The sequence below is a fragment of the Lethenteron reissneri genome, chromosome 55, assembly GCF_015708825.2.
Source record: "Lethenteron reissneri isolate LAM-NWPU_2019-01 chromosome 55, ASM1570882v1, whole genome shotgun sequence".
NCBI lineage: Eukaryota > Metazoa > Chordata > Hyperoartia > Petromyzontiformes > Petromyzontidae > Lethenteron > Lethenteron reissneri.
This window is the reverse complement of record NC_083833.1, coordinates 6773956-6789031: the sequence shown is the minus strand read 5'-3', so window position 1 is coordinate 6789031 and position 15076 is coordinate 6773956. Positions and strand designations below refer to the sequence as shown.

General features: G+C 49.3%; 1 protein-coding gene across 4 annotated transcripts in view; it reads right to left on the bottom strand.

The window, feature by feature from the left end:
• The window catches only part of LOC133356815 (inositol 1,4,5-trisphosphate receptor type 1-like), a 434548-nt gene that overhangs the window by 214491 nt on the left and 204981 nt on the right, over nucleotides 1-15076 (bottom strand). The window lies entirely within an intron of this gene.

Below are 15076 nucleotides of genomic sequence, written 5' to 3'. Positions count from 1 at the left end.
GACTTACACAGAGACCCACAGACTTACACAGAAACCCATAGACGTACACAGAGATCCACAGACTTACACAGAGACCCACAGACTTACACAGAGACCCATAGACTTACACAAAGACCAACATACTTACACAGAGACCCACAGACTTACACAGAGACCCATAGACGTATAGAGACCGACAGGCGTACACAGAGACCCACAGACTTACACAGAGACCCATACACTTACACAGAGACCAACAGACTTACACAGAGACCCATAGACTTACACAAAGACCAACAGACTTACACAGAGACCCACAGACTTACACAGAGACCCATAGGCGTATAGAGACCGACAGGCATACACAGAGACCCACAGTCTTACACAGAGATCCACAGACTTACACAGAGACCCATAGACTTACACAAAGACCCACAGACTTACACAGAGATCCACATACTTACACAGAGACCCACAGACTTACACAGAAACCCAGAGACTTACACAGAGACCCATAAACTTACACAGAGACCCACAGACTTACACAGAGACCCACAAACTTACACAGAGACCCATAGACTTACACAGAAACCCACAGACTTACACAGAGACCCATAAACTTACACAGAGACTTATATACTTACACAGAGATCCACAGACTTACACAGAAACCCATAGACTTACACAGAGATTCACAGACTTACACAGAGACCCACAGACTTACACAGAGACCCATAGACTTACACAGAGACCCACAGACTTACACAGAGACCCATAGACTTACACAGAGACCCACAGACTTACACAGAGACCCATAGATTTACACAGAGACCCACATACATACACAGAGACCCATAGATTTACACAGAGACCCACATACTTACATAGACTCCAAATATAGAACAACGGGCAATCGGCACGACGGAAAGTAATTACAGATAGTCCCCGAGTGACAACGATAGTCCCCGAGTTACGATGGTAATCTCCGAGTTACGACGATAGTCCCCGAGTTACGATGACAGTCCCCGAGTTACAATCGTAGTCCCCGAGTTACGACGACAGTCACCGAGTTACGATGACAGTCCCCGAGTTACAATCGTAGTCCCGAGTTACGACGACAGTCACCGAGTTACGATGACAGTCCCCGAGTTACAATCGTAGTCCCCGAGTTACGACGACAGTCCCCGAGTTACGATGATAGTCCCCTAGTTACGATGGTCCGACTTACGATATTTCGATCTTACGATGACGATAGCGAAACGACAAAATTACCATCGACAACCTAAACATCGTTCAAGTATGCAGACGACGGACAGAATCTTGGTGAGTACAGTACAATATGATATGTTACGATACATTCAATGCATGTGTGATACGTAGCTTTAGCGATTTCATTTTAGGGTTACGACGATTAGGATACGTTCAATGCAAGTTAAAAGTTTTTATATCAGATAGGATTGTTTCCTGAAAAATACTTTCTATTAAATTGCAGTTCATATAGGTAGGCTAAGAATTTACCTTGTTTTTTTACTTTACATGATACTGTGCAATACAGTATTGTAATTCATAAATACATACAGTATATAGTTTATACAATACGCTACTGTAAATTGCTCTGTTTTGCTAAATTATCATCATTCTGTAAGACTCCTGGGGGGTAGGCTAGGCCATCTTCGACTTACGATATTTTCCACTTACGATGGGGGTCGTCGAAACGCATCCCCATCGTAAGCAGAGGACTGCCTGTAAATGAAAACAAGCGTCTCGAATTAACACCGCCTTCTCCGGCGCTCGAGGTCAAGTCCTCACACTCGGCACGTACAGAGACGAGAAGAACAAAATATGAAAATATATATTCTTACCCCCCCCACCGCCCTCCCTCCCACCCACCGGCGGGTCTGACAGGGACTTTAAGAAGCTGTTATTTGCTCGGAGCACCATAAATAAATTTAATTGGCCTCGAAGCAATTTGCGCAGAGGCGACCGATCGCTCGCGACGGGGTCATTCCAACATCCGCCCCGGTTTGTTCTCTGTAAATAAACGGGAGATAGCGCTGGGCTGACGGGCTTGGTGGGCGGTGCGGCGCCGAGAGGGGAGAGAGAGAGAAAGAAAGAGAGAGACAGAGAGAGAGAGAGCCAGCCGTCTTCGCTTATCTCCGCGCCGAAGCCGTGTGAAGGGCGCAGACCGCGCCATCAAGCACGAACGCGCGACCTCCAATGCCGTCGAACGGCGACGCCGGTGAACGCATAAAACACATTTTCCCGTCGACCTTCCTCTCAAAGTCTCCCCTGTTCGTGTGGGGAGAGAGATAGCGAGCGAGCGAGCGAGAGAGTGCCCGTGGGAGAGCGAGAGAGTGAGCGAGAGAGTGAGCGAGCGAGAGGGTGAGCGAGAGAGTGAGCGAGAGGTGCGGGTTTACATAAAGCAAGTTTTATTTTTTACAAAATGATGAACGAAGCAAAGTGCCGACTACATCGAGCATCTTCTTGTTTCCACTGATCGTAAAAAGAGAGACAGAGCATTTCGGAAGAAGGGGAGGATTATTTGACACGTGGACATTTCCTAACGCCGCCCCCCCCCCCCCCCGCTTTTCAAGATGCAGGTTTCTCGTATTCGAGAGCGCGCGTGACCTCACGCAGAGAGGCCTCTTAACCCTTTTCCCGGTCCGGTGATGTACGCACACATGCGTGTACGTCACTAACGTGTACGTCATCGGAACGGAACTGGAAGAAAAACTCAAGTAAAGTAACTTTATCGATACCGAGGGTCGGGATGGAACCCACGACCTCCCGCATACCAGGCGAGGTAGCCAACATCTCCTAGCCATCGTGATGATGATGAAAGAGACACAAACTCCAAATATACAGCAGCAGGCGTCAGGGTAGGGATGGAACCCACGACCTCCTGCATACCAGGCGAGGTAGTCAACATCTCCTAGCCACCGTGATGATGATGATGATGAGAGAGACACACAAACTCCAAATATACAGCAGCAGGCGTCAGGGTCGGGATGGAACCCACGACCTCCCGCATACCAGGCGAGGGGGATAACATCTCGCCATCGGGCGGTGGTCGCGCGAAGCTGTCACAGAGACGCAGCGCAGATAACCCGAGACAGCATCCTCTTCAGAGTGAGTCTTGACACTCATCGAGGCGATGGCGAGAAAAAATAAATAAATATTTCGATTTAAAGCTTTCGTGACTGCAGCTTTTCATCTTCTTGGTTCTTTCGGTAAAGTCACGTAGAATGGAAATAATAAAATAATAAAAATTAAACATAATTAAATAAAAATTTCTCACGACGTTTCAGCCACAACACAAGCAGCCGTCGTGATAATTTTATTTTATGTTTACTTTTATTATTTTATTACTTCCCTTCTACGTGACTTTACCGAAAGAACCAAGAAGATAAATAAATATTCACAACCCCCCCGTTGTCATCCCCCACACGGCGTGCCGGCCACGGAGGTTGCTGTTTGACCATACTTCACCGCGCCGGTCGGCCTGGGTTTACTAAAGGCGGGAGGGACGTGTGGTGGAGTGAGAAGAGGGTTCGGATTTCACTCCTCACTGATGGTCACCGTGACCCGGGATCGGCATCGATGGGTTTGTACCAGCGATGCGGAATCCACATAGACCCCCCGCCCCCCCCACCAAACTCCCTCGGCCCCCCGCTCCCAAACGAAGTAAATCTTTGCATGCCCAGTATATATATAAAAACTTAACTTTATTTTCGACACGGATGACAAACAAGCGACCGGAAAAAAAAAATCACTTTTCCCCAACTCGCATATTAAACATGTATGGCGGGCGCTCCGTGCGGGAACATTATTTGAATTCGCGATTGTAAATGCCCGGTGCTGAGTTTCACTGAGACCTTGCACACACGCACACATGCACTCGCACACACACACGCACACGCTCGCACTCGCACGCACGCGCACACTCAGACACATACGCATACATGCACTCGGACACACACGCACACACGCTCGTACACACACGCAAGTAACACACGCACGCGTGCACTCGCACACACGCACGCGAATGCTGTCACACGCACGCACGTAACACGCACGCACGTAACATACACGCGCACACACAACGCACGTTCACACGCACGTAACACTCATACACCCTAATGCACGCACGCACACGGACGCACACACGCATACGTACACACAATCGCACACAGATGCACACACTCGGTCACACACACGCACGTAACACACATATAGATGTACTCACGCGCTCAAATCTAAAGATAAAGATTCCCCGTATAGACTGTTGGGGCAAGTGCTGTTAGCGAGCACCTATGAAGTCCAGAACGGCACATTAGGAAGTGGTTCGCCAACATCGCTCCCGGCCGCCTTTGTCTCCACAGAGGCGATGTTTACACATTGCACCAGGTACTCATTTGAGGCTGAGTCGACCTAGGGGAGGCTCAGAAACCGGTTCAGATAATCGTCACTGTTGGTGTCCGTGAGTGGGAATCGAACTTGAATCGCCGGGTTCGCAGCGCAGGGCGCTAACTCGCGCACGCACACGGTCGCTTGCACACATACACACGCACACTTGCACGGTTGCACACACACACACGCACGCTTGCACACGCACACACGTTCGTGTGCACACACACACAGACACGCGCTCACTTTCACACACATGCTCGCACGCGATTGCTTTTACACACGCGCACGTGTTCGCTTGCACACACGCGCACGCACGCGCTCACTTGCACATACACACACGCACGCTTGCACACACACGCACGCTAGCACACACACACACACACGCTTGCACACACACACGCACGCGCTCGCTTGCACACACAGACAGACACGCGCTCACTTGCACACACACGCACGCTTGCACACACACGCACGCACGCTTGCACACGCACGCACGCGCTCACTTTCACACACACACACGCACGCGTTCGCTCGCTTGCACGCACACACACGCGCGCGCACTTTCGTGATAAGAGCACCGCTGGGACCTCTAACGCTCGTGAGCGGACTCCACCGTCGGCGGCTCTGTGCCCACTCTGCCGCGAGGGGTCACTGAAAATGTTCGACGGTGAAACAAAAGACGCCTGGGAAAGAATGTGTGTATGTGCGCGTGCGTGCGCGCGCGTGTGTGTGTGTACACGGGGAGCGGTGGTGCAGCGGTTATCTGTATGTATATCTGTTTAACACGTAGGCGAATTGCCAGAATGGTGGCGAATTCCCCGATGATGCTGGATGCAATTACCAGCGAAACGTCGTACTACTCAAATTGTAAATGTTGTGGTTTCACGCTTCAACACACCGGTGGGCTAAAGCAGTGAACTATTTGTCTTTTGTCAACGTGATACTTTTTTGCTGATTGGCCGTGTCGGCTGGTGGAGGGTTACGACACATTTATAAATAACGCGGCGATCTAAACCCAAAAACGTTGATTATGTATGTATATCTACTTGTGTTTCCTGCCGAGTAGCACACACAGTACAGTACACACACAATGTTGTCCCACGTCCGACCGCATAGACGCATCTGAGTGAATTTTACTTAGATGACAAGCCACTTGGTCGACCAATCATTTTAAGAGCCAGGTCGCATCTGAAAAAAGAGCTATACATCTTCTTGGGTCTTTCGGTAAAGTCACGTAGAAGGGAAATAATAAAATACAATTCTCACGACGTTTCGGCCACAACGCTGCTTTTGCGTTGTGGCCGAAACGTCGTGAGAATTGTATTCTATTATGTTTAATTATTATTTTATTATTTCCCTTCTACGTGACTTTACCGAAAGACCCAAGAAGATGAATCCCTGCAGTCACGAAAGCTGTAAAGAGCTATACAGCTCAGTGGGGCCTTACCGGGTGAAATAAAAATAGTTTAATAGTTTTAACTGCCTCACCTGCTGTAGAGGAGGTCGTGGGTTTGATCCCGACCCTGATGCCTGCTATATTTTTTCAATTGCGAGCGTCTTTCTCCCCGTGGGTCGCGTGGATTTTTCTCCGTGGTCCTCTGGTTTTTCCCTCCGCATTTAGAATCAACATCATGCATCTTAGAGTATGTGTCTGCTGTATATATATCATCATCATCATCACGTGATGTTGAAGAGCCACTTCGTCGAGGAATTATTTGTGGCCAGGTCGCTTCTAGAAAAGATCTGCGTAGCTCAGCACACCTTACATGGCAAATCGTTGGTTTTAAAATCAGTTTATATTAAGTTCGCCTGCTTGCTTGCGTGCTTGCTTGCGTGCTTGCTTGCGTGCTTGCTTACGACCGTGCAAATCTTTCGGTCGTTTTTTAACCCACTTCCCGTGATCCAATGGAGCTGACATTTTGCACACAGACTCGTTGTGCGTGACAAATAATTTTTGTGAAAAAATTTTTCCCAAAATTTTCCACTTTTTAGGAATTTTTTTTCATATTCAATTTAAAATACTAGTGTGTTAAAAATGAAACTCTTACTCAAGAAAAACAGAAATGAATAATAAAATAAAACCGATGCCACGCATATAAAGGATTTATAGTGAAAAACTTAGTTTTTACGGGTTAATTTTTTTATAGTCGAATGGTCCATAATGAAGGTTTTTTGGTTCGTATAAATGTTGTGTCTTAACCCTCCACCGCCCAACACAGCCAATTAGTAAGGGATTTGTCACGTAAACAAAACGCCAATTAGTGACTGCTTCAGCCCACCGGTGTGTTGGAGAGTAAATCCACAAAATTTACAATTTGAGTAGTACGACGTTTCGCTGGTAATTACATCAACCGGCATCATCATCGTGCAATTAAATCGAGCAGCAGCAGTAGGACGACGTCATCACTGAACCCAATCAGGTGCAGAGATCAGAGGCGGAAGAGGGGGGGGTATTGTAGTTATATCATATATTAGTAATCAGTTAATTAGTTTGCGTTTCCTCTATAAGGAAACGAATGCTTATTCTTAGGTTTTTTCGGTAAAGTCACGTAGGTAAAACATTAAAATTAATAAAAGTAAAATAAAAATAAAATAAAAATCACGACGTTTCGGAGGCAACACGTCGTGATTTTTATTTTATTTTACTTTTATTCATTTTAATTTTTTACCTACGTGACTTTACCGAAAAAACCTAAGAATTTGAATCCTTGCAGTCACGAAAGCTTCAAATCTAGAAGAAACGCATACTAATTACTTAATAATATAATAGTACTAGCTGTACTACCCGGCTTCGCCCGGGACTTGTATCCACCACGGCCGGCCGCCTTTGTCTCCCCAGTGGCGATGTTAATACGCCACACCAGTTACTCGTTTGAGGCTGAGTCGACCTAGGGGAGGTTCAAATAATCGTCACCGGTGGTGGCCGTGAGCGGGAATCGAACTCGGTTCGCCGGGTTTGTAGCGCAGCGTTAAGCACTACACCCACCGCTCCTCACACACCACACACGCACAGACACACACACAGACACACACACAGACACACACACAGACACACGCAGACACACACAGACAGAGACACACACACACAGACACACAGACAGCACGCTAAGCACTACACTACCGCTCCCCACACACCACACACGCACACACACAGACACACACACAGACACACACACACAGACACCACGCTAAGCACTACACTACCGTTCCCCCTACACAACACACGCGCGCGTGTCCATAGGTACACATACACGCGCTTGCTGCAGACACACACGACTTTGAGGGTGCGTACGGCAGTAAACGACTGAAATAATAAAGCGGCAATGGTGCGCGAGGAAAGCCTTAGACTTGCAACAAATTTGTGTAATGCGAGCGTAAACACACAAACACATACAAACACATACACACACATACATACAAAGATCCCCCGTATAGCCTGAACAGACTGTAGGGGCAAGTGCTGTTAGCGAGCACCTATGAAGGCCGGAACGGTACACGAGGGGGTGGGTGGCCAGCACCACGCCCGACCGCCTTTGTCTCCCTAGTGGCGATGTTTACACACCGCACCAGGTACTCATTTGAGGCTGAGTCGACCTAGGGGAGGCCCAGGACCGGTTCAGATAATCGTCACTGGTGTTAGCCGTGAGCGGGAATCGAACCCGGGTCGCCAGGTTCATAGCGCAGCGCGCTAACCGCTACACTACCGCTCCCCACAAATACATACATACACACACATACACACAAACACATACACACACATACACACACATACAAACACACAGACATACACATACACACATACATACACACAAACACATACACAATACACACACATACATGCAGACACACAGACAGACACATAATACACATACATACACACACATACATACACAGAAACACATACACACATACATAAACACACACATACATACACACATACATACAGACACACAGACATACACATAAACACATACACACATACACATGACCCGCCTTCGCGCGGGACTTGGATCCACGATGGCCGACCGCCTTTGTCTCCCCAGTGACGATGTTCACACACGACAGCAGTTACGCGTTTGAGGCTGAGTCGACCTAGGGGAGGCCCAGGTCCGTTTAAATAATCGTGAGCGGTGGTGGGCGTGAGTTGGAATCGAACTGGGGTCGCTCAACCAGCTTAATGACTATTTGTACAAAGAACATATAAAGAATCGATTATAATAACCAGGCTACAGTCCACATTATAGACTGCCAGTACACGCACTCAGCTTCATAAGCAGGCTAGAGTGTACATGATAGAGTGGCAGTACGCTCAGCGAGCTTAATAAGCAGGCTACAGTCTACATGATAGACTGGCAGTACGCTGACCCAGCTTAATGACTATTTGTACAGTGAACATTTAAATAATCGATTGTTGGCGCGTTGGGTTTAAAAGTAATATTAATTGCACACATTGTGGTGGGGGTGGGTTGAAGAGGACGATAAACTTTGATGAATTTACCTCAGAGTGGCGTGGTGGGTGTCGAGGCCTAGTAGCGTGCAGAGCCTGCGGCCTCGCCAAAATTGTCCAGCCGGCAGAGGCAGGGTACGGGTGGCGTGCCTTCCCCCCCACCTAGCGCTCGAACAATACTGTGTAATAGCTATTATTTAATTATTTACGGAGCTTATGAAAGCGGCGAAGGCGTGGCTAGCCGTTGGCAGGGGCAACCGCCGTCCAATGAAACTGCAGCCCTTGGCGAAGGCGTCGCTAGCTGTTGCCAGGGGCAACCGCCATCCAATGAAAGCGGCGAAGGCGTGGCCACCTATTGCCAGGGGCAACAGCCGTCCAATGAAACTGCAGCCCGCGGCAAAGGCGTCGCTATCCGTTGCCAGGGGCAACCGCCGTCCAATGAAAGTGCGTATGGTCCGAAATCCACACACACACACACACAGACGGACAGACAGACATTCACGATTTTATATATATAGATGCTTCCGGGCTTAATGGTGCCGTACTCTGGCTCGACAGGAGGTGGTCGAGCAAAGCTCCGACTAATATCACAAGTTCATTCTGTGCGGGATGTCTTTGAAAAAGAGCTTCAAGGCTCATCGGATTCCTCGAGTATAAATATTTTGATTATAGATAGGGTTTCCCCCCCCCCCCGCCACTCCCATCTCCGATCAATCCCACGTGTGGATTTTCCCCGGGTGCTTCAGTTGTCGCTGAAAACATCTCGGTAAAAATAGGATTACAGAGCTTGGGCAACTCTTTGTAGCGCCGGCTCACCATCTTTTTCCCGCTTGCCTGTGGCTGCCCAGCGATTGTGAGAGATGCAATCAGCATTGCACGACGAAGATGCTATATATATAAAATGTATACAAATATACTGTACCAGGGTGTTTTAAAACGATGGACCCGATTTGAAATCGCTATTCCTCTGCAACCACGAACCGCCCATGAATGAAATTCTTACCACTTGAAAGGGCGGGGCGTAGACAGGGAGGGGCATAGAGAGGGAGGGGCATAGAGAGGGCGGGGCATAGAGTTTCAAATGATTATTCTTAGGTCTTTTCGGTAAAGTCACGTAGGTAAAAAAATTAAAATTAATAATAGTAAAATAAAAATAAAATAAAAATCACGACGTTGCGGAGGCAACACAAGCTTCCGTCTTCAGGTGGAACCGTCACAGCACGATAGCTGTATTAAGTGAAACGTCGTGATTTTTATTTTATTTTTATTTTACTTTTATTAATTTTAATTTTTTACCTACGTGACTTTACCGAAAAAACCGAAGAATATGAATACTTGCAGTCACGAAAGCTTCAAATCTAGAATTTCAAATGATTACCGCAAGATGCCTCTCACAGCGCACAAACAGCGCCTAGCCTCAGTCATTCGCAAGACGCGCTGCCTCAACGTTGGATAGGTCACACGGGACCCCAAGACTTGGCGCTACACTCTTGGCCCCCAAGATCCCCAGACATCACACCCTGCGACTTTTTCTTGTGGGGATACGTCAAAGACCGTGTTTTTGTGCCACCATTAGCGACTAATCTGGATGACCTCAAAAACGGAATCACGGCAGCGGTGACTTTAGTGGAAGAAGACACTTTGAGAGGCGTTTGGGACGAATTCAACTATCGTCTGGATGTTGTCTGTACAGCAGGTGGAGGGCACATAGAGCATTTATAAAATGGTTAGTAAAACTTGATAACTCATTAAACCGTTTGGAACTTTTTGTGTAATTGTAACATGTTGCCATCGTGAAATATACTGCTTTGAAATTGAGTCCATCTCTTTTAAAACACCCTGTATTATCATTATCTTGCCGGCAAATCCAGAAATTGCCAAGAACACACGAAAAAAGCGGTCGGTTTAAAATGAAGACATAATCTACTTTCGGACAATAAATACTAATGGAGCCTAACAGCTCATTGTGCCCTTCCTGCTGAGATAACTAAAATAGACAAAAAAATGTATCTAAAATAATCAGCTTTCAATGTAATCCTAAACCAAATACCCCCATCTCAAGTAGCAATCAACCAGCCACTCAATCAGCTAGGCTATAATTCTCTCCCGCCACGGAGTGGGTAGGAAAGGGAAAAACACCGCAGCAAAACGAAGAGTTCACTTCCAAAAAAAAAATACATGCACACACACACACGTGTTTTCATACTCTTTGGTTCTTTCGGTAAAGTCACGTAGTTAGAAATAAAATAAAACAAATCACGACGTTTCGATCGCAACACAAGCGGTCGTCCTCAGGCAAATGATGACGATCGCATACCAGGCGAGGTAGTGCACATCTCCTAGCCACCGTGATGATGATGAGAGAGAGAGACACACAAACTCCAAATATACAGCAGGCGTCAGGGTCGGGATGGAACCCACGACCTCCTGTATACCAGGCGAGGTAGTGCACATCTCCTAGCCACCGTGATGATGATGAGAGAGAGAGACACACAAACTCCAAATATACAGCAGGCGTCAGGGTCGGGATCGAACTCACGACCTCCTGCACACCAGGCGAGGTAGTTAACATCTCCTAGCCACCGTGATGATGATGAGAGAGAGACACACACAACCTCCAAATATACAGCAGGTGTCAGGGTCGGGATGGAACCCACGACCTCCTGTATACCAGGCGAGGTAGTTAACATCTCCTAGCCACCGTGATGATGATGAGAGAGAGACACACACAACCTCCAAATATACAGCAGGTGTCAGGGTCGGGATGGAACCCACGACCTCCTGTATACCAGGCGAGGTAGTGAACATCTCCTAGCCACCGTGATGATGATGAGAGAGAGAGACACACAAACTCCAAATATACAGCAGGCGTCAGGGTCGGGATGGAACCCACGACCTCCTGTATACCAGGCGAGGTAGTTAACATCTCCTAGCCACCGTGATGATGATGAGAGAGAGAGACACACAAACTCCAAATATACAGCAGGCATCAGGGTCGGGATCTAACACACGACCTCCTGCACACCAGGCGAGGTAGTTAACATCTCCTAGCCACCGTGATGATGATGATGAGAGAGAGACACACACAAACTCCAGATATACAGCAGGCGTCAGGGTCGGGATCGAACCCATGACCTCCTGCACACCAGGCGAGGCAGTTAATAATCTCGGCGACCAAACTGAGATTGGGCCAAACATCCCCGAGGCTGAAATATTCCCGTAGATTCAAAATGACTCAATTGGGAATTACGCGCGGAAATCAACGTCCGACCCGCTGTGAAAACCCGGCAAGTCTCTCCCGCAGACGAGTCACGAGACTCAGCGATGCTTTCCTGCGTAAACAACCGTCGTAATACTAATAATTACAACACCAATGGAGACTAGGCTCTAAGAAAAGCTGTCTCGGGTGTGGATCAATCAACTTCAAGGGCAGTGCATATCATTATCATCATCAGAGTTGTTTCTTTTTGTTTGCATTTTGACTGCTTGTTTTGTGGTTATTGCAAACATGATGCCTTGTATAAAGGTGTCAGTTTTTGTACCAGTTGAAAAGGTAAAAACCTACTGCTATAATTACAACGGTATAAACTTCGCGCGCAGGCTTTCACGACCGATGTAACGACTCGCAATTGTGTTTTCTTTCGGGGGTTAGGTGGTGGGGGGGGGGGTGCTCTTAACTCGAGCCCTCCACCACCCGACAGAGTCGCTTAAAACTGAGTCGTCACCCTGTGGGCAAACTAAAAATAAAACCGCCGATCGATTTTTCTTTTTTTTTGCCGGCGGCAATCCGAACGGAGCGTTGAATGGGCGAGCGAAAGCTCTACAAAGTATTGTGCACCCTCATTAGGTTGGTTATACTTTACGGCTCAGTTGTGTCGGGACGGTTCTCCGTGATCTTTGAACTCCCGGATTTGCGAGCTGCGAGTCGGGGCTGCAGTTTGGTTGAAATAAAAGCAATGAAGCAAAGCAAACCTTAAACTATCTTGCAACGACGCTTCCGCTGCAGATGACGGCCCCAGCGTTGTCAGGCAGCGGGCGCGAGGCCGCAGGTTCAGATCTCTCGCGTGAGCGTGAATAACGACGATGATTGTAAACAAAACAAATCATTTGCCGCGATCGGGTCTTAAAAGCTGGCTCGTGGGTTGTTTTATTTTACCGGTTCTCTGTTCGGCTCCGCGCTCGTTGGCTCGTTTAACGAGCGAGCGGTGTGAGAGAGCGAGCGCGTCGCCCGCTTCGTTACCTTTGTTGAGCGGAGCGAATACGTGAGTCGCATTGTGCGCGAGCGAGAATCAATAGCTGGACGTTCTGCGAAAAAAGTGCTTCATAGCTCATTCGGTCTAAAACACATTCCTGCGGAGGGAGCTGGTAGGAACGTTGGGTTGCTCGGTCAATGGGCAGGGTCAACGGCGGCGTGGTGTATTCCGCAAAATATGGCCGACTGTGAGGGCGGGCACAAGCCGGCGTGAGTAGGTTAAACGTTGAGTTTTATAAGGGCACCACGGGGTGACCAGCCCCCCCCCACCCAGCCCCTCCCCACCCTCCCCACCCAGCCCCTCCCCACCCTCCCCTCCCCACCCAGCCCCACCCAGCCCCACCCTCGCCACCCAGCCCCTGCCCAGTCGTTGGGACAACTCGGAGGCGCGAAGAGGAACCGGCAGAAGAGGAGCGGGAAGGCAGCAGCTGCCAGGCAGTGAGCAGGCACTCCCGAAAAATCCCCACGCTCTGCAGTCCCTTGTGTGTGAATGTGTTGTCGGCAATTAACGAGCGTTTACGCGTGGGAGGAAATCAAGAGCACTCCGTCCCACACCGATGGACCAGGTTCGGAGTCCACATTTTTGCCGTGCCGCCTTCTCCCGGCGAGCCAGGTTGTGGCTCCTCTTCGAGGCCCACGGGAAAGGGGAGTTTCACAACAACATCAACATCTCTGTGTGTGTGCGTGTGGTGACCCACCACACACACACACGCACGCACACATGGGATCGGTGGTGTAGCGGTTAGCGCGCTGCGCTATGAACCCGGCGACTCAGGTTCGATTCCCGCTCACGGCCAACACCGCTGACGATTATCTGAACCGGTCCTGAGCCTCCCCTAGGTCGACTCGGCCTCAAGTGAGTATCTGGCGTGGTGTGTAAGCATCGCCACTGGGGAGACAAAGGCGGCCGGGCGTGGTGTTAGCCATCCACCACCTCGTGTGCCGTACCGGCCTTCAAAGGCGCTCGCTAACAGCACTTGCCCCAACAGTCTGTTAAGGCTACACGGGGAATCTTTGTCTTTGGTGACCCACCAACCCTCGCTGCTGCTTCTGCTGCTGCCTCTGGACTGCCGGATTACAGGCAGCCACGTGCAGCGCAGCCACAACGATGGCCATCTACACCACCGTCACCGCCTGCTTCTTTTACGCTGGGTTGTCATCACGTAGAGGCGTGCTTATTGGTGGGATGAGCCGAGCTCGTGGGCCCCGAGGTCTTGCCGTGCAGACCCCTCTCACAGTGTATATGGTCCTCAGCAGCGAACATTGGCGACGATGCCGTGCTGACGAGTTGTAATAATGACGAGAGCCGCTCCACAGTTGTCTGTCCTCAGTGCTGCTGCTGCTGTCAATTGGTCGCGATTGGACCATGATGCAGTTCTGAAGGAGCTGCTGATGGCTTTTGCGAAATGTACGGTGCCGAGTGCACTTTGTACGCGTTTTTACGTGCCGTGCCTCGTAGGCCTGAGTAGCTGTAGTTTTGGGAAGAGGCAGCCGTCTCAGTCGGGATATTCAGCCGTGCCAGTCTGCGTACATAGCCGTGCCAGTCAGGGACTCAGCCGTGCCAGTCGGGGTACTAAGCCGTGCCAGTCTGGGTACATAGCCGTGCCAGGCTGGGTACTCAGCCGTGCCAGTCTGGGTACATAGTCATGCCAGTCTGGGTACATAGCCGTGCCAGTCTGGGTACTCAGCCGTGCCAGTCTGGGTACTCAGCCGTGCCAGTCTGGGTACTTAGCCGAGCCAGTTTGGGTACTTAGCCGTGCCAGTCTGGGACTCAACCGTGCCAGTCTGGGTACTTAGCCGTGCCAGTTTGGGTACTTAGCCTGCCAGTTTGGGTACTCAGCCGTGCCAGTCTGGGTACTCAGCTGTGCCAGTCTGGGTACATAGCCGTGCCAGTCTGGGTACTCAGCCATGCCAGTCTGGGTACTAAGCCATGCCAGTCTGGGTACTAAGCCGTGCCAGTCTGGGTACTAAGCCATGCCAGTCTGGGT